This window comes from Limulus polyphemus, unplaced genomic scaffold (assembly GCF_000517525.1).
Source record: "Limulus polyphemus unplaced genomic scaffold, Limulus_polyphemus-2.1.2 Scaffold595, whole genome shotgun sequence".
In the NCBI taxonomy this organism is placed as follows: Eukaryota; Metazoa; Arthropoda; class Merostomata; order Xiphosura; family Limulidae; genus Limulus; species Limulus polyphemus.
The window spans coordinates 378,840-399,805 of record NW_013666205.1 but is presented as its reverse complement, the minus strand read 5'-3'; the positions used below and the strand labels follow the sequence as shown (position 1 = coordinate 399,805).

General features: G+C 32.4%; 1 pseudogene; it reads left to right on the top strand.

Moving 5' to 3' along the window:
* Positions 1 to 11,396: 11,396 nt before the first annotated feature.
* On the top strand, positions 11,397 to 14,882 carry LOC106459340 (annotated as a pseudogene).
* Positions 14,883 to 20,966: the final 6,084 nt, after the last annotated feature.

Genomic DNA, 20,966 nt, shown 5'->3' with positions numbered 1-20,966 from the left:
ACTTGTTGCTTTTCAAGACCTCATTGAAAAGCAACAAGTTAAAGTTAGTTTATGAAAGTAAAATAGTTTATTGGTATTTCATTTTGAGTTTATTTACTGATTATAAGTATTGCTTTATTACAAGTTACAGATACGACATTTCGATCACTAGCACTTTCTCTTTTTGTTTGCATTCCCAGTCATGCTCGATGAAAGAAGCTATACTTTTTCATAGCACTTAGAGTTATTTACCGTTGATTTAACATGTAATTATTAGTAACATCATAAATGAATAACCAGCATTGTTTGATTATGGATTTATAAGAATTATTTAATTACGACTGGCAGAATAGGTTCTGATTGTTATCACATTTCAGTACAATTAATATGAAACTTAGTTTAATTTTTCAATAATGTTACATTCTTTTGAGATTCACTTTCCTAATTACTATCTATAACTCTTTTTAGTCAGTTACAGACATAACAAAAATGTTATACCATATGTTAAGTTCATAACTGAATTCTAACAAGTAACCCTGTAAGTTATTTAAAACTTATCTATTTTGATAACCATATGTTGAGTAATTATGTGCAGATTGTTAACATTTCCACCAGGAGGTTTCCTAAAAGGTAATAACATCCTTTAAGGATTGACCTGGTAGTATCAGATAAAAAAGGATTAACATATAATTATTTTTCAATGAACAATGCAGGCATTTATGTCAAATAATATTTTAGAAGTGATTGTTTTGAACTAAGATTGTTTCCATAGAATTAAACAGTAATAAGCAATCCTAAAAGGTAATAACATCCTTTAAGGATTGACCTGGTAGTATCAGATAAAAAAGGATTAACATATAATTATTTTTCAATAAATAATGCAGGCATTTATGTCAAATAATATTTTAGAAGTGATTGTTTTGAACTAAGATTGTTTCCTTAGAATTAAACAGTAATAAGCATTACTATGATTTTTAAAATTAAAAGATACTTGATTCAAATGTATCAAGGAAGTTTTTCACGACTGTTTGTTGAAAAACTTCCATCATGAAATTTTACAAAATATGTACAATAGTTTTTGAGCACCTTTACCAAATCACTGTACTAGTCAGCTTCTACTGAATCATGTGAAGGAAAAAAATTTTTGTACCCAGTTTTTTAAAACCATTATTTTTACAACTAACCACCTTGTTGCTGGTTTCAACAAGATAAAAAAACAGTTTTAATAAATATGGATGTACAACTGAATTAGCATTTGTGTTTTTTTTTCCCCTTTTCTGAAAAACAAAAGGCAAAACATACAAATATAGTAAAATTGATACAATAAAGTGTCAAACTATGTTTAAACATAACTTAAGTTACATTTCTGAGAAAAAACTTTATTTTCTTTGACTGCACAAGTTTAAATTTTTAAACATAAAATCAAAATAACTGAACAGAAAACTAATACCTGAAAACTATTTTATTCTACATAATGTCCATAAAAACTTCCTAAGATTTAATTAAATTAAATCTGAAGTTTTACATGTCTATTTTTTTGCTAATGAACTCTTAATTCAATGACATAATATTTATTTTTTTCTCTGAGTTTTCTTTTTACTTGATGGGTTACCCTTCTCTACGGATGTACTTCCTGGAGTAGCTATGGCTCGAATTTCTGTCTCTATGTTCTTACGAATTTCTTTTTCCAATGTCTAATAAATATTATTAATAAGGGTATATGCAGTGATTGATATATAAAAAATCTAAGCTTCTTATACAGTAACAAGTATCTAAGGCAGGTGTTTAAAATTTACAAACCATTTTAGTCTCTTTTGAAACAAATAAAACATACAAAATTTAAGTTGAAATAAAAATATTTAAGAAAGGGGACTATTTAAGCTTGCTGCTTTAAAGTTGAAGCTCCATACATTTCAGAATTTCAAAATATGAATATATTTACTATACATGCATGCATTTAAATGTCTGTAAATAATAGTTCTGTTATCTTCAATGACATTTTTATGGACAGAAATATTATTCACATTAATGCATTCTAATCTTTATGTCACATATAAAAGACTGTTTAATGTATGTAGTATTATAAATTAATATATTTTGTGGTTGTAATTCATTGATGTCGAGGCTATTGAGCATTGTGTTTGCAATCCATTGATGTCGAGGCTATGGAGATTTCTAGAAGGCCTAAGTGATAGATGTATAAACAGCTGTAATTAGATGAGCAGAAACAGTGTAAAAGTAAAGTCACTTGAAAGCGAAGTTCGGTTAGAGAAAAGTTAAAAAAACATAAAGTTAACTGTCATGGGAGTGAATGGCCTAACAGTTGATATGTTACAGTGAGATTAACAGTGTGAAAGTGATAAGGAGAATAATTTGTCTCGTTAAAGGGTGTTTTAAACTAATTGAACCCACCTGTGTGGACTTTGACAAAAATACAGACAATTATTGGAAGTTCAGGATACAACTGAGGTAACTCATGTGACAACATAAGTGAACTATACACGGATACTATTGTGATAAAAATAGTTTCGCTTCTCAACTGAATTGGCCTAAGTAGACTTTTGACAAGAAGAGAACTGTATAGTGTTTAAGCTACAACTATGTTATCTATAGTGTAAAGAATTTTGTACATATGTTTAACTTGTTTCAAATACATATATTATTTTAGAAATAAGTGGAGTGAGTGCTGTTTGTTAATTGTTGAATTTATTTCCAACAAGTCACAGACACCTGCTGTACAAGAATCCTTTGCCCAACACACCCACAATTTTGATCTAAATAGGTGGCTTACTTTTATCATAAGTTAATATTAATACTATCAGTAATTATTCTTTTTCAAAATTCATGTCCACAAAATCAGACACTGAAAAGAAAGTAAGTGATAAGTAAATAGAAATAATTTTCTTTTAAGATTTGTGTTTTTGATTAAAAAAACATTGGCAAACATTTGATTTGGGCACAAACAAACAAAAAATTCAATGTATTTTTTCATACCTTTTTAATTAACTTGCCTTGTGGAACAGATTTTGCTTTCTTAACTCCACGATTATGTCCTACAAAGAAAGTCAATATCATACACTTTTACTGTCAAGATTTCTCATTGAGAAACATAAGCTGTTTATTTTGATGCTTTAAATGAAATCAATTACACAAGTGACATATTTTACTTCTGTATGTGGGAACAAAGAAGTGATTTTAATTTTGACCAATTTTTTCCATCACTGTGCAGAAAGTAGTATAAAGCCTTCTATGGAGCCAGACACTAATTTGACAGGCTTGAGTCAATTCATTCTGCATAGCTTATAGCAAATTAAGGAGTACAGGATATGCATGAAATATACTATAACTCTCTAACAGTTACATAGGTTAAAACCTTTAGCAGTCATTAAATATATATTTCATCTGATATTGCAAAATACTGATGAAAATGTACTTTTAATAACATTTTATTTTATTAAAAAGTTCTTTTAATATAAACCATTTTAAAGATAACTGTAGATGGATTTCAATAAATATAAAACATTTTTTGAAGGCAACATAGGAATAAAAATGATTTCACAAGCAAGCAAATTTATTAAAATCTCTAATTAAATAAAATATACACATTCTCCAGCAAATAAAGCTTAATAATACTTTGTAATCTGTGCCTCTCCTGTTCTTAAATTACTGCAAGAAAATATTACTCTATTTTACAGTTAAATGATGAACTTAATATTAAAGTGTCTAACTTACTTTAACTGATTTTGGTTTTTTTTCGTTAAAAAAATTACATTGCAGAGTTAGAAGTAACTTGATCCTGATGTTTTGGTCTGTTTAAGTTTTGTAATAAGATAGTTGGGGGATATGAATTTAAACATTATAAGTATTAGGTGTAATCACTCTGAACTCAAATATTTTCTTAAAGAATAAAATATTTTGGTTAATCACAAAAATGGCTAGGATACAGTTATTTTTCTAACAAACTTACTGATCACCATATACACTATACTATGGTAGCATAGTGTGAATAAAGGGCAGTATCACATTAATGCAAAGTGAAACAAAATTAGAAGTCATAAAATAATTTACCTTCAACTTTATTATAGTCAGCCAGGGAGAGCAAGGAAGCTCAAGGTATATAGTAAACAATACACATACAGTCACATCTGGTAAAAAGCATTTAAAATGCCATAAAAAACGTATAAAGAAGTAATATTTTGGTTTACCTGCTTCAACTACTGTAAGTAATTGATATTCTTTCATGAGCAAAAACTTTATACAGATTAATCAAACTTTAAGAGAAACTGTTTTATTGTTCATACCCTCAATTACTACAAAGGACTTCAGTGCCAAATGGAACTTGAAATCACTAGCTTTTGTATTTCCTAATTAAGCAAATCACCACTCACTTTTATAGATATACTCAATATTTTAACTTCCAATAAAGAAATAATTAACCCATTTTATGAAAACTTCTGAAGTGCAGGTTACTACACTTTAATATATTATAAAAAAAGGAATTTATCACAAAAGGTTATTAAGCTTAAGCCATGCATTTAATGTATGGAAATTTAAGGGAAGGATTAATAAATATTTGAATGAAAAGTGTTGTCTGTGAGTGTTTTATTTTTAGTTTAATGGATGAGATGGCCTAAGTAGCCCAAGAGGTACCTTGTTGTCCTTAAACTATATGAATGCATGCATAGTTGCAAACTCAGACCAATGTATTTGTTTTAGTGTAAATCTAAGTGTAAAAAAAGTTAGCATTTTCCTACACTGAAAATGTATTTCTGATAGATAATTCTTTCACTCACAAAATAGTTTTTCCTGATTAGAACTGCCCTCTATCGGCACAGATTTTCAACACTGCCACTAGCCTCCCAATTCTGCATATCCACATGTAAATATCATGCAGCAGCCCTCCACCAATAGGAGTGCGACACAATTCCTACTGATACTAGTGCCCTCTTCACACTTGTACTCATTAATCATACAAGAAGACATAGACCATATAACACCAAAGAGGGAGTGGCTGAGTGGGAAAAGTGAGAGAGGTATGTATCTATCAGAAATACATTTTCAGTGTAGGAAAATGCTAACTTCCAATACAATATCTTACCTCATCTCACAAAATAGCTAGACACCCACATTTAACTGGTGGATGGCTGATGAAAAAAATAATCTCCCTTTAGGAAGCACCCAAAGAGAGACCAGAAGGCGTGGAACCAAAAGATAAAACATCACACCTCAGCGGGAGACCACATCCCATCTGATCCAGGGATACTCTTCACTCTTTTATGACTGTATCATGAACATAAAAGGTGGAAAAACATGAAGGAATCCCAAAATATGTATGACCAATGAATGGGACCCCTGGGTATTGAGTGGCTAGGGCACAACAGACAGTAGTGGTAGTTCGACTTCATCAAACACCAGGCAGTATCTGGAATGGTTCATCAGATCCAGTAGATAGAGGATCACCTACCTCTTCACCTCGAAATGGAAATTAGTAGCGAAGATGAGCTTCTGTAACAAAATCTATCTCCATTTGCATGCATTTCCAACACAAACAACACTAGATATGCCAGGAACTGACATCCAGTGAATGGTAGGAAGGTGGCAAGCCCTGGCAGGGTGACATCTCCGATTCAAAACTTGGCAGCAATATGGTATGGCACTACCAGTTCATGGTAGGAGGAGGATACAAGGTCATACACAAGTGGGAAAACGTGCTGCATCCAGCTACAACCAACTCTAGGTCTGCCGGGAACTGACATCCAGCAGATGGTAGGAAGAGGGACTGCAAACCTAGGGTGCATCTCCAGTCCAAAACCTGGCAGCAGTGGGCACTTGTCTTCCAGTCCGGAGTAGGAGGAAGGATACCTGCCAGCACACGTGAGAACTTACTTAGCTGGACCATCTCCAACCAACACTGGACCCACCAGGAATGTGCATCCAGAGGATGGTTGTTAGGAGGAACATTTCAGCCTAAGGGACAAACTGAAATGATAGATATATGTGTATATATATATATTAGTGATATGGCACAGTGCTTCAACCAAAACCTGGTGGCATTTGGAACTGTATATCAGATCCATGGTAGGAAGGGCATCATACCATTGACACATGATTCTAATCATGACCGGGCCATATCAAACCATCACCAGACCAATTGGAATGTACCTCCGGAGGATGGTAGGAAGGAGGAATGCCACGGTAGGAAAAGCAATTGGTCATATATATATATATATAGAGAGAGGAACACGGCATAGTGCTACAAACAAAACTTGGCAGCATCTGGCATTGTACATCAGGTCCATGGTAGGAAGTGCTATACACCATTGACACCTACAGAATGCCACTTCCCTCCTCTCAACTGAGTGGTATGTTTCATCACTCAGGAGGACAGGCTTCCATGGTCTACCACCCCAGTAGCTAGGAACTGGTAACTGGTAAGGAATGCCATACTCCATGAGAAGAAAGGAGAGAAAAATGCATTGGGGAGTCTGGAGGACCACATCACTGGAGATTGTGCAATGGGTGATGGCAATACCCTATTTTGAAAAGCAGAGCTACCATGTCGACAGAGTTGATCAACCAAAACCTGGAATTATACATCAGGTCTGCGGTAGGAAGGGCTATAATGTAATTGACATCAAACATGGTCACAGGATGGACAGTGCAGGTTTTCTAAAAAAAAGTATACTTGGTCAGGCACCACATTCCACAGAATGGGATCCACAATACACTAGCTAAAAAGGCCCCTGAAAAAGTAAGAAAAGTTGGAAAGAGAAACCTTTCATAATTCCAAAACGTGAAAAGTTAAATAAATAGTAAAAAAAATTAAGTCTGTAGTATAAAAGAAGATGTTGAAAATTTCTGCAAACAAAAATCAGCATGTCTCTACAGTGCTATTACCAATCGAGAAGTGTTTAACGAGTGCAACTGTGAAGAGGGTGCTGATTATAATAGTTGTGTTGCGCTTCTACTGGTGGAGGGTTGTTGCACGATAATTTACATGTGTATATGCAGAAGTGGGAGGTGGAAGGCTAGTGGCGGAGCATTAAAAATTTGCACCGATAGAGGACAGTACTAATCGAGAAAGTTATTTTATGAGTAAAGGTAAGATATCGTATTGGAAGAAAAATTATGTTTTTGGTAAATGTTTCATTATTGAAATTCTATTTATAAATTTAATATTAATTTCAGTGCTTATGCAGTTCTTGATTAGAAATAACTGTTTAAAGACTTTAGTTCTTGTTGGCTGATTCCCATAGTTAAATGACAATTTATACTCATCATCACATAAAACAAAATTAGTTCACATCTTAACAAGTGTATGTGTCTGTATTAAGTTTTTTAAAGTTCTGTTTAAAAGTAACTTATATAGAGAAGAAGACTACATTTAGTTTTGATGGGTAGGCTGTGATCTTAAATGACCAAATGGCTTTCTGCCACTGCTCTTTCTTGTATTCTCATTATTAAGTAGGTAATAGAAATTCCTATTTGTCTTGATCCAAATGTGTTCCATTATTTCTATAAATATATTAAAATGCTATTATGATAATAATTACCTTTGTCAATGTTCTGTTTAGCTTAATTACCAATGTTGAATGGTAAAAAAAAAAGGCCTATGCTTGCAAAGGCAATTCTTCTAGACACAGTCAGTGAATTAAGACAAAAATAATCACTTGTTATAAACAATTCTGAAACTCGTGAAAGGACAAATTCTATCAACAACTTACATACAACTCTTTATCACTACTGAAAGCTTTTAAGATTTTTGCACAATAAAACACTATTCAAATAATCGTAATGAGTCATATTTTTACTTAATATTACAGCTGGAATTTGCTGATTGATTCATTGTAAGGCTCATTAATCATTTACATTCAACTAATTGATTATTCTAACATGAGACTAATCTTTCTATTTTTAGCTTTTTTATTAATGCATTTTGACCTACCTTTCAATAATATGATAAGACATTTTCAGGCACAACAATCTAGGATTAAAATACTTTTTTAATCTTAAACTGTTGTACATTAAAATATACTATTATAGGAAACTGATTTATGAAACCAGTAAACAGCTGAAAAATATGATTACAAAAAGCCCAAGACTGAACACAGTACTCTAAATGAGGCCCAACAAGTGACACAAAGAAATATCCTCTTTACACTTGAATATATATTACTTATTTTAATAAATACAGCCCAAAATCCTATTTACCCTATCACTAGCAACAGAACAATGCTTAAACACCATATGGGTAAAAGAATAATAAACCAAAGCAACTAGATACCTTTCTTCCATAACAATGTTAAGGTCATTCTCATCAAAATTATAATTATGATAATCCCATGCATTATCTTGCATTTATTATAACTAAAGGCCATCTGCTAATTATTTGCCTAACTCATCAAATGATTTAAATCTTTTTTTTTGTAAAGCAGCAACATCTACGACATTAATATCATCTGCAAATATAAACAATCTATTTACCTTTCTTTTATCTGTGTAATTAATTTAAATCTAAAAAAAAGGAAAAGTCCCGACATTGAGTCCTGAAGTATCCCACTTGTGACATTATTCTGACTCGACTGAACTCCATTTTTAACAAATTTTTGCTTTCTTCCTTCCATTCATTTTTCAACCCAACAAAGCCATTTTATCCCGCATAGCCAGTTATTTTTTAACAAGCCATTTATGTTGTCAAATGCTTTCTGAAAATCCATATATATATGTAAAATCTACACCTTTATTATCGCCAATAAAAGAAATAACTTCCTCTTCAAAGAACGTCGAAAGATTAGTAGGCCTAGGTTTTATCCTACAGAAACAATGTTTAACTATCCAAAAAAATTTTTAATTTTGTGAAACGAACTTCAACAGCATCCTTTATCACTGATACAAGAGTAATAAATTATTATACGGACAATCCTCAGGCACATTTCCCACTTCTCAAGGACTTACAAATATTATCCAAACAAGTAGGCTTGTCATTCTTTTAAATATTCCAATTTTTTCTTAACAAGTTCAGAAATAACGTGATTATCTAGTTCATCAGTAATGTTTCCCTTTATTGACTTTCCTACTGTAAAAACTGAAGAAAATGTACACTTTAGTAATCCAGCCATCTTATAATCATCAGAAATAAGCCTTCTGTTTTCAACTGTCAAGGGCCATGCTCATCCTAACATTTTGTTTACCCTTAACTTATCTAAAAGAAATCCTTACTGTTAATTTTTATGTTTTCAGCCATATTCCCATTTTAAACAACTCTCTTGATGTTCAATAATCCTCTAAGTTTGCTGTCATAGTAGTAAATTTAAACCACTTCAATTTTTAATGCTTTTCTCTAATTTCATCACCTGTGCTCTTAGTGAACCAATATGGTCTTTTACTTGCAACCACCTTTTTTTTTTTTCATATAATGAACATGTTCAACTAGAGTATTCAAATTTCATGTCAAAAATTTCCATTTAATTCAGTAGCCCAATTCAAAAAGTAAATTTTGCTGCATCCTTTTAAAAGTTGTAACCAAAATCTTATTATTCTTGATCTTTATATGCTGTAAAAAATCAACCTGATTGAGTAATAATCACTTGCGAGAACATGCTCCTCAATTTCCACCATCTCTAAAGTTAACTAAACATGTAATAGCAATGTTTCTAGTATGTTTCCTAACCAATTGAAGAAGAAAACACCCATCTCCCTCACAGTTTGACTCCCATTCTCTGTGGCCGAAATTAAAATCCCCATAATTATAACCTCATTAAGAACTATAACCTTGACATCTCTATAAAGTTTGTCATTAATTTCATCAGTCTCATCTGTTGGTCTGTAACAAATACCAAATGAAAGCCTTCTACCCCCTATATCCACTAACAAAAACTAAAATAATTTCAACATCCTCTTTTCCTCTTCGATATTCTCAGCATCAACAGAATGTAACTCACTCTGTACATGTAAAACCACTTCTCCCTCTCTTTTTAGTACTCTACTCCCTATCAAACAACCTAAAGCCCTATATTTCAAAAAGAATTTGTCACCAAAATTGTCTGCAGCTAACCAAGTCTCAGTTACACCCACTCCAAAATCCTCTACTCCAACAAATTCCCTCAAAGTCATCTTTTTATTTCTAATACTTCTTGCAGTACAATACTAACAATTTAGCCTACCCTTAATATTATTTATCTACTTTGTTCTTACACTATTCTTTTTCCCTATATCTTTCTCTGTTAGCTTAGTATATAAATTAAAGACCAACCTAAATCTTTTAAGCTGGATAAACCTTGAGATTTTGGGATTAAACTGGTAACACCTAGGGTACCCAAAATTTGAATCAATGCACTCTTAATCATTACATGTTTGTGTTTTATTAGCCACGTTATTTTGTAGTTATGATCTTGTAAGTAACTTGTTTTGATTAGAACTTATTGATAATATACTAGACATGAAATATCAAGATTCACACTCAGTTACAAAATACAAATTATCTAGTTTCTCTCCTACAAATTACAGGTGTTCCACACTTCACAATGTCAGTGTTAAGTTAACAATATTATTCATTAGGCCTATCACAATTTTCAGTGTAAAAGGTTTCATAGTAGCAGCCATTGCCTACATGAAAATACATTCAAGTTCATATTTTGGGTTCACAACAAGATTGAAGGCTGAATAATCCAGTAACTGAATAGTTTTGAGTTATAATTATATCCACTAACTCTTTTTCACTTCATCATCATGCTTATCATATGGATATCACTCCCATTTGAGTAACAGTAGTACACACTATAGCTTGTAAGTTATATTGCTCATACTGTAGAAAACATTTATATTTCTATATTCTCTTGTTGGTACATAGTATTAGTATTAATAAAACCCGTTTCAGGCAATTTCTTTCTTCTGATACTGATAGTATTAATAATGTATGGTGATTATATATTCTATACATATTATGTGTTTACTTCTTTTTATTTTACCACGTGTGCCTTCTGCTCTATATGTACTGTAAGTTCACTTTAGTTTATACATATAATTACAAAAAAAATGTAGCTTTACTTTATCTTTTTAAATTTAGTTTTAGTTTTAGGCCTATATTACTCAACCCATTGTACTTTGATGAAACTAAAAGTTGAACATAATAAATGGAAACCGGTCCTACTCTTATAGTAGTGTAGATCTGTTGTGTCAAAAATAAAACTATTAAGCAATGAAATTTGTTTCAGGTACCTTTCAAATAATTCTTACCTTTAGGAAGAGATTTTTGATTCTTTGATTTATTTTTCGATTTCTTTTTGGCACTTTCTGGAATTCGAGATTTTACTTTCAATCCACCTTGCGGCATGATGATATCACGAGATGTATTTTCTAGAGGGCGCTGATATTTGCTGTTTTATTGATAATGTTGTAGCAGAAAATTTAGAGTGTAAGATGTCTGTGAAATGAGATAATAAATATATATGTGTGTATGTAGGTAATTTAGTATTTAATGATGAGAAAAACAATATATGTACGGCGTAGCATAAAAATTCTATATTAATATTTGTAACTACTATTACTTTTAACTTCATGATCGTATTGGTAAGATTCACTTAGCCATTTTGACTGAGTCTTGGATGATGATTTGGTATTCCTTACAATTTATATTTTAACATGAAATAAGCTCTATATTTAAAAGTTATTATTATTATTTTGTAAGTTTAACTATTTTAATTGTGTACAACATTAGATCATCACTTAGGCCTAGATTAACGTGATGAGACGGAGAATTAATGTTGCCAGTACTGGCAGTGGGGATTCAAGCAAAAATCAGGTGGCCTCAGGGTCAGAGTCACAAGATAAAGAAAGTGATATATACTTAGGCTCACAAGTAAGTGAAAAACAGTCTGTAGTAACGAATAATCAACCAGTAAATTCTGAATTAGCCAGTGATAAGAAAAAAGCAAATGTTATTCAAAATTTTCATTATGAAAGTGAAATGGGTGAAAAAGTTGAGAGTACACATGACTTAGAGTTTAACAATACAATTGTTGATTATTCTTCAAAAAATGAGAACAAGAAAAAGTCTAAGAATACAACACAATATTCTGAAACTGACCCTGCTAGAGGAGTGCAAGACTTTCACCAAAAGTTTCATAAAATTTGTTTAATTAGACAAGCTTTGGAGGAAGATAAACTTGAAATTCTTTTTGAGGCAGCAGTTAAGAAATCTGGCCTCATTGATGATGAAATCCGCCGAAAGGTGTGGCCTAAGCTAGCAGGTGTAGATGTGTATGAGACATCCCCCCGTCCAGAGGGCAAAGTTATAGAAACACATCATTATTATAGTCAAGTTGTTTTGGATGTAAATCGTTCATTAAAGAGGTTTCCACCTAGCATTGAGGAAAAACAGAGAATGGCAATGCAAGATCAGCTTGTGTTATTGATCATGCGAATCTTGGTGAAACATCCTGATCTTCATTACTATCAAGGTTACCATGATATCTGTGTGACATTTTTACTTGTTCTTGGAGAAGAAATTGCTTTTAATGTTGTAGAAAAACTTTCTACAACACACCTTCGTGTTTTTATGGACAGAACAATGGAGCGAACAAATGAGGTTTTAGAATGTATTTATCCTCTTATTCGTAGGGTTAACCCAGTTTTGCAAGACTTTCTTATCAAGTCAGATGTTGGAGTGATTTTCAGCCTGAGTTGGGTAATCACCTGGTATGGTCATGTACTCAGTAACTATAGTGATGTTGTACGCTTGTTTGACCTGTTCTTAGCAAGTCATCCATGGATGCCTTTGTATCTTGCTGCAGCAATCGTCTTACACCGTGAAAGTGAAATTTTGGAGCAGGACTGTGATATGGCTTGTGTTCACTCTGTATTATCTAACATTTCTGATGACTTACCATTTGAAAATCTCATTGAAAAAGCTTTAGATCTGTTTCATACTTATTCACCTCAGCAGTTAAAGGCGGAACAGGAAATCATTGCAAAACAACGAAAGTTACGAGAGATGGATATGATAAGGCGTAGAATGAAACTAAGGCAAGTGCAACAGAAAGGTGTAGTTTTGGGGACAATTTCTGCTCTTTGCAGTAGTGTTACAGAACATTTGTCAACAAAGTGGACTGTACCTATAACAATGGCAGCAGCAGTTGTATTTTATGCCGTTTTCTATCAAATCTACAATGTCAATAAGTAAAAACCTAATTTAAGAGTTAAGCATCTGTAATCAGAGCTTAATCTATTTCATGAAGAAAATTTTCATAATTACTTCTTGAGGCTTTTTTTTATTAATAAAACAAATAACTGACTTAAAGGATTAGTTTTTGTGAAATTAATACAATGAATGTGTAAACAGCTTCTCCAGACAAATGTTTAATTTATCAAAAATATATTGCTTCAAAATACTTTATAATTAAATTTTTTTTTAAGAAACTTGCTGAATGTAGTCTGGATTTTGAATATAAGAGAAGTTATTCAGTGCTAAAATAAAGTATAATGCACAAAAAAATAAAGGTATGAAAACATTTACAAAAGTGGGTAAAACACTTGAGTGGATGATATATAAATATCTTTGTAGCTGTTGAAGCATTTTTGTCTGTATAAAAAGTACTGACTTTATAGTAAGTCGAGTGCCGTTTATAGGGTTTTTCTTATATCACAGCGTTAATGACTTTGAATGCTGAGATCTTTTATTTACCCATTACACAATGTAATAATCTCTGATAAGAAATATTATTAATTCTGGTATAATTTACATTTCTTTGTGAGCTTATTTTTATTAAGGAAGAGCATTTAACAAATATTATAACTATTGATTCTGGACTTGTGATTAGAAAGATTTTCATCTCTACACTGTCATAATAATAATCTTGCTGTGGTAGTTAGAGGAAAGGAATCACTCCACCTTTTAAAACAAAAATAGCTTACTAGACTAGTAACTTTGGGCTGAATGTGTACTGATATTTTGAAAAGGTAAAGAATCAAATAATTAGTAAAATATATGGGGTATAGACATTACAATTTTGCCTTATGATTGCTTTTATACTCAATCAGTATTATATCATGTGCTTCAGTTATTTTGTTTAATATAAAACTGAGTGGAATATTTTCAATTTTACCAAATGAATTAAAGTCGAAATTAAAGCTTATGATTTTTTCCTTGGCATGTCTTCATTCCTATTGACATTGAGACATAAAATAAAAGTAGGAGTCTTATGACTTTACAGTAGTTTATCTATGTAGAACTTTTTAAATATCCACTAAAATCATGAGTGTAAAAATTATAACTTTTTTTTTATCACTCAACATTAAATACTGACATATTTATAAAACAACTGTAATTTTAATCTCATGTAAGTTGAACTTTTCTTAGTTAAAATAAGTATTTAATCTTGAAATATGCATGTATCTCTGATTATTATATAGTTATGATGCATGTGGTATAAGGTGTGAAATATAATTCAACAAAACTGTTTTTTTTGTAAAGTCTTATAAGTTATTTGTCTTTGAACAGGTTATAGTTACCTAGGTAAAGCTGCCATGCTGTTTACAATAAATTAACTGTAGAATTTACTTCATTAAGCTGTGGCCACAGCTCCTTGAAGTAAGTTCTGCTATTAGATTATTGTTTTAAATATGAAGAACAGTAATTTCTGTTAATGTTACTCACATGTTCATCGTGTGCTATTAAAAAAAAAGATACCACTGGTATTAGTGAAATAACTTTATTTTACATTACAGAAAACATGGCAAGTATTTATATAGGTTCGTGAAAACCAAGTAAACATTATTGTCAAAAATTGGAACGTTCTCATTTTGACAGTGTCATTGTTTAGAGCTTAGAGTCTGCACTGTACATTTGACTGACTTCTTACAAGTTTTGCAGGTTAAATTTCATTTCCAAATTATGATTTTTTTTCTTTGCTTTCAAACTTTGAATTAAATATGCTATCACATATAATGACAATATTTTGAATCATTTAACACTTATTTCTCAAATTCAAACTAAAATCCTAAGTCTTAAAAGTTTCTTTGAACATTTTTCTTACAAACACACAATATTCATAAGTGTAAAACAAATAATGTCATTGACCAGATAAACTTATAGTGGTGCCAAAATTCTTTTGTGTCTTTCTTGTGGTTGAGGATTAATCCAGCGTATCATCATTAAAACAGGATCAGAGAATTTCATTGTAAAGTTGTCTTGAACTAAGAAAATTACAAACATTTATTTTCACACATGTGCACAAGATGGCAACTGTAATGGAGAACAAATATGACCGTGGTTATTAATACGCACCCTACAGATAAACGAGTGGAGAGAGGGCGTTTTAATCCACAGATATTCATATTATTCAGTTACTGTGTTTTTCGTTGTGTAGATTGTGGTAAATAGGAAGATTTAACTATAGTGTGTCGAAATGTTTGTCATTATTCAAAAAATCACTAAACACTGCATTTAAACATTGATGTTACTTCTCTAATTCACGTATCTGTAATCTAGCGAAGTGTTTGATTGTTTTGAACTTCGCGCGAAGCTACTCAAAAGCTATATGCCCCTAATTTAGCAGTGATAAAGTAGATGTAAGGCAGCTAGTCAATAACACCCAACGCCAACTTTTTTACCAACTGGGATTAACTGTCACATTATAACCCACTCCCTTCCCAAGGCTGAAAGTGCAGCATGTTCGGTAAAGAGAATTCAAACCCGCATATTTAATGCCTAGACCACTGGAAGCGTGAAATTAGACATCGTTAGGAGAAGTGAGTTCAATTATTGTTTCGTATGTCTTCATGCTACAAAAATATAATCCGTTTCACTTCATTGGAATGTCAGTTATTTTTATTGTTTCTTTAAAAAAAAAATAGATAACCTATAGATAGACATATAGCATATAAGTTCATCAACAACAGTAAAGGAGGGAGGAAGAGGTCCAAAGTGAACCTTACCCTCCCAGATGGCGTACAACAACCAAATACTGATAAAGCTCAGTCAAAATTACTGATATAAACGTTTAACGATAGTTTAGCAAAGCCAATAAATCTGTAAATGGTAGGTAAATAAATTATTTGTTACGATATTTCCATGATTCAGGGTACCACATCTGGAACAAAAAATGTGTTGAATGTATTATCTAGAACAACCATTAAACTTCACAAACTTCTACGACATATCATGTAACACTGAAAAATCTAAATTGTTTTAAACTTGTATTATAGAAACATACATTTTTCTTTCAGAAATGTTTTTCAGTTGATATCCTGCTTGGAATATACCATTACCAATTATATAACGTATATTATAATTGCACAATAAATATCAGTAAAAATATGAGCCTGGATAAAATAAGATTAGATAAGTATGAGAAATTATTATTGATACACGAAGTTTCATAATAACGTGGCTCAGCGGTAAGCCTGTTTAATTATAATTCTAAAAATTTGTTTGTTGTTGCACAATGAGTTCTCTGTGCTGTGCCCACCAAGGGTATCGAAACCTAACAAAAATTGACAATAACAGGTAAAGGCGTGGCTCTGGGTGCTGACTGGATGAAAAGTATTTTATCACTTGACATATCGCAGGTATCAGAGATGTTGTGTTAGGAATTTTAGCCAGATGGAGTCGACCTGCACCATAAAGAAATAAGTATCAAAATTTTACTTAGGTAACAGCAAATCTTTATTACTCCTTAAAATAGTCCTTTAGATTTGAAAATTCCTCTTTAAATTTAATTTTTTAGGCTATGAATATTTCGCCATTTTTTGCATTCGGTATTAACAATACTGCGAAGACTGTTCATTTTATTGAACCATAATTTGTTGAGCTTTATAACAAAAGATTAACTAACAATAATATTTAAGTTTTTGTTTTTTCTTTTCAGTTTTACGGTTATCTTTGGAACTAATCTATTCGGTTCTAGATGGTTTTATATTCTTTGTTTAGTTTATTTATGATCAAATATAATTTAAACTTGTCTATGAATATAAAGAGTCAATATCTTACACATCAGTATTGTGTTTCTAAGAAATAATTGAATAAAGACATTATGTTAGTATCATATAAAAACTATTCCTTTCATATAAAATACAAATTATATTATGGTTTAATTAATATCCGACAGATGGCATAGAGTGTGTTAAACGGGAGTTTAACTGGCGCCCTGTTGATTGAAATGCTGATTATCACGAATAACAGGTATGGAGCCGCTAGTGTTTGATTGGATGATTATCATTGTTGAACATTTGCAGGAATCCATGTTCATCACTGAGTTTTTTCTTCTAATTGTAGTCTGATTTAGCTGAAGTCAGTCAGCCCGGATCACGGCTGTCAGCATGAACCAGGTACCAATTACACAGGCCTGCGATGGTTTAATTGTCTTGAAATTTTTACGTGTTACATGGTAATTCCTGTACGCTGAATCCGAAAACGATATCCATTTTTCTCCATCACGTACAGATTTTCCACAAAACGTCATAGCGCAATACATGAAAGAAAGACCACTACGCGTAGTTTTGAGACTAAAATACGTAGATTTCACACAAAAAATCCGGATGAATGAGGATACGTGTTCGTTTAACATCAATGTTCTCCCTTTTTTTTTCCAGTTTGTTTGCATTTTTGTTAACAAACATAATAATAAAAAATGTTCATTGTAGTAAACGAAATAATGATTTGATCTAAGTAAGAGTTTTTCTTCTTCCCGATTTGTAAAAAATCCTTACGTGATAGAAAAAGAATTCCTATAGAATCTACGCATCCTTCAGTAGGTCTATGACATTTCCTGATTGGCTAAAGGACATGCCAATCAGTGATTGCCTTACCGGTCTCCGTTGATCTGACTCATTTTATAAGTTGTACTATTTCCTATACATCATTTTCCAGACGGTTCGCCCCCCAGTAGCACAGCGGTATGTCTGCGGACTTACAACGCTAGAATCCGGGTTTCGATACCCGTGGTGGGCAGAGCACAGATAGCCCATTGTGTAGCTTTGTGCTTAACTTAAAAAACAAACAAACAAACAAACCAGACGGTTCTGCTATGATTAGTGTCTGGCGAAAAGCTTCAGCAGATATTTTCTTTGCCACATCTCAACCAACAATTGGTCCAGTTATCAACGCTATTTTCAAGTTTTGAACAACTCGACTTTCAAGATCTACGTATCCACATGAGCCGATAGTTCCATTTATGAACTCTATATTTTAAGATCTGTGCAAGAACTCAGCTAACAGATGTTTCCGTATATCCAAGCTATCTTGAAGTTTTGTACAACAGAAAACCCTTTCAAGTAAAATATCATTCACTTGAGCGAAAAAAAAGCCATATTCTACTTTAGCTCAAACAGTACATAATATTTCAAAAACACAGCAAAATAGAGCCACCTTGCATTATTCGCATTGAATCATTTTATTCGTCTGCTGCAAAATTGAACTTGCATTCAGTTTGGTTCACAATTTATCCAAGAATCATTACGGAATTACACCGAACAAAATGCGATGCAGATAACTGGGAGATAAGCTAATTCAGTATTGCAACACCTGTAACCCAAGACACTTACGCTGTACAGTGTTGCAACTCATACAGGAAAGTGATGTGCAGATCAGGATATTGCTAATATTACACACATTATCAAGTAAATTATATGGGATTGGAAAATGTGTTACCTTTATATAAGGCAACGTGTGAAAAATAGTAGGAAACAGCAATGACACCAGATGATATTCCTATTTTGAGCTGAGCTATAAAAAATGAATTTAGTTTATTAATCGATGTTCTTTATCATTCATCACTGGTGTGGCACGATTTCAAGAATAAATATTTACTTAGAGCTGAAAATAAGTAGGTAACTGCCTTAGCTAAGTAGAAGCACATTGAATTCATTGTTTTATGCCTATATTACTAGGATTACTGTATATCGTAAAATTTGTGAGAAATAAAGCAAGGAACCGCTGGCCGTGGTCACTGGGTGCTCGCGTCGCAAGCGCTAAGTCTAGCATTAACTAATTCACTTGGTAAACTTATTTTTTGTAGTTCTTTCTCTTAGTGGCGAAAAATGGTTAAATACAGGTTATTTAAATCCATTTTAAAGCAGATTTTACATTGTTGATAATCCAATTGTGCAAAAGTATGCACATTGAACTTCTCTTCACATTCATACCACTAAGAAAAAGAATACTTGCCACAATTTTTTTATTGATGGAAATAGGTTGGGGATACTGAAATTTTTTATAAAGTCTGTAAAACTGCACGTGACTCTAGAATCAAAAGCACACAAAACTGGTGAGTGAAGTTTTACAGACCGACTTCTAGGAGTGCATAATATACAGCCCAGGATAAAGCAAAACATTTGAATTTTTTATTTTCGGAGAAGATCAATAAGCATACATATTTTATACAAAATGAAAAAACTACTTAAAACAGAAAAGACTACAACAGTTTTTTTTGTCCTTTTTTAATTTTGGCTACAGAAACACCATTTTATTTGATATTATTACCCTCTACGTTTTAGTGAATACAAAAGGAATGCACGTCCTCTCCAACAAATTCAACTGTCTTTTAGCCATGGTATAAAACCAAGACAAACGAAACGAATTATCAACAGTTGTTTATATTTCTGTTTCCCACATTCTTCTTAAAAGCCCTCCGGTAGCACAGCGGTATGGCTGCGGACTTATACTACTAGAAACCGGGTTTCGATACCCGTGGTGGGCAGAGCACAGATAGCCCATAGTGTAGCTTTGTGCTTAACTACAAACAAACAAACGTTCTTTCTCTGTCTTAACATGCGAAGTTAAGTTGATATTTATTGTAATAAGTCACTAACAAGTTAATTTTATAAAGATGAAATACACACGTGATTAAAAGTTTTCTCCTGAGCAGCCGAAATGAAGTGGCAGGGAGTTCGTAGCTAATAAACAAAGTACACGGTGACGTTAGTGTAATCAGTATACATAGAGATTCGTTGAGTGAGAGGGCCTCATTCAGGGCAACATTAGTATGTGTGCAACAAAAAAGACGCTTATAAGGGCATTAAGTTAAAATTCAACAATATCGTATATGTCTCAGTCAAGTATAAGGCAAAAAACAAAAACAAGTTGGTGCCTATCTTTACTGGGTCAATAAATCTGCTGTACTGTTGATCTATGCCTAGTGGTTGAAGCTAAACTGATTGCTTGTTTGTTTTGCTGAAATTCGCGCAAAGCTACTTGAGAGTTATTTACACTAGCGTCTCCTAATTTAGAAGTGATAGACTAGAGAAAGAGAAGGCAGCTAGTCGACACCATTCACCGCCAACTCTTAGGTTACTCTATATCAACGAATAGTGGGATTCACTGTCACATTATAACGTCCACACAACTGAAAGGCGAAGCATGTTCGGTGACTGGATTCAAACCCGTTACCCGCAGATTGCGAGTCAAGTACCCTAACCACCAGGCAAATTGATTGTTGACTTTAGATTTTCGGAAATTGAATTTTACTCGAAGTCAGAAAAGAAATGTTACTGAAATTTCATTTTAGATCCAGATGTCATAATTTTATATAGATTTGATTTTAGATCCGAATCCGCAAGAGTCGCTATTAACTTCTAGAAGCAGTTTCAAAAATGGATAGAAAAAGAAAAACGGGAGAGGAAGGAGTGCAAAAGGCTCAGTCCGATTGTATTCTTAGTTCTGTTGTCGATTGTTCTGGATTCAGTTCTGGTGTCTTCCTGTACACACGATGCTGATTTTGTGACATCTTTAATTTACCAAATTAATTCCGAACAGTGTTCTATTAAACATCTGCTTAACACTGTTTAGTTTATGTAACCTTTTGTATACTTAGGATCGGTCTAGATTATTATTATTATTGACTGAAATGGTTGAGGGTAATTGGTAGCTCTTTTGCTTTAGTAGGTCTAATGCTCGACATATCAAATTTATTGTAGGAGGGGTTTGTACTGATCACTTACTTTCTTGAAAATATCGTAAAATCTGATTGCCTACGGCCCGGCATGGACAGGTG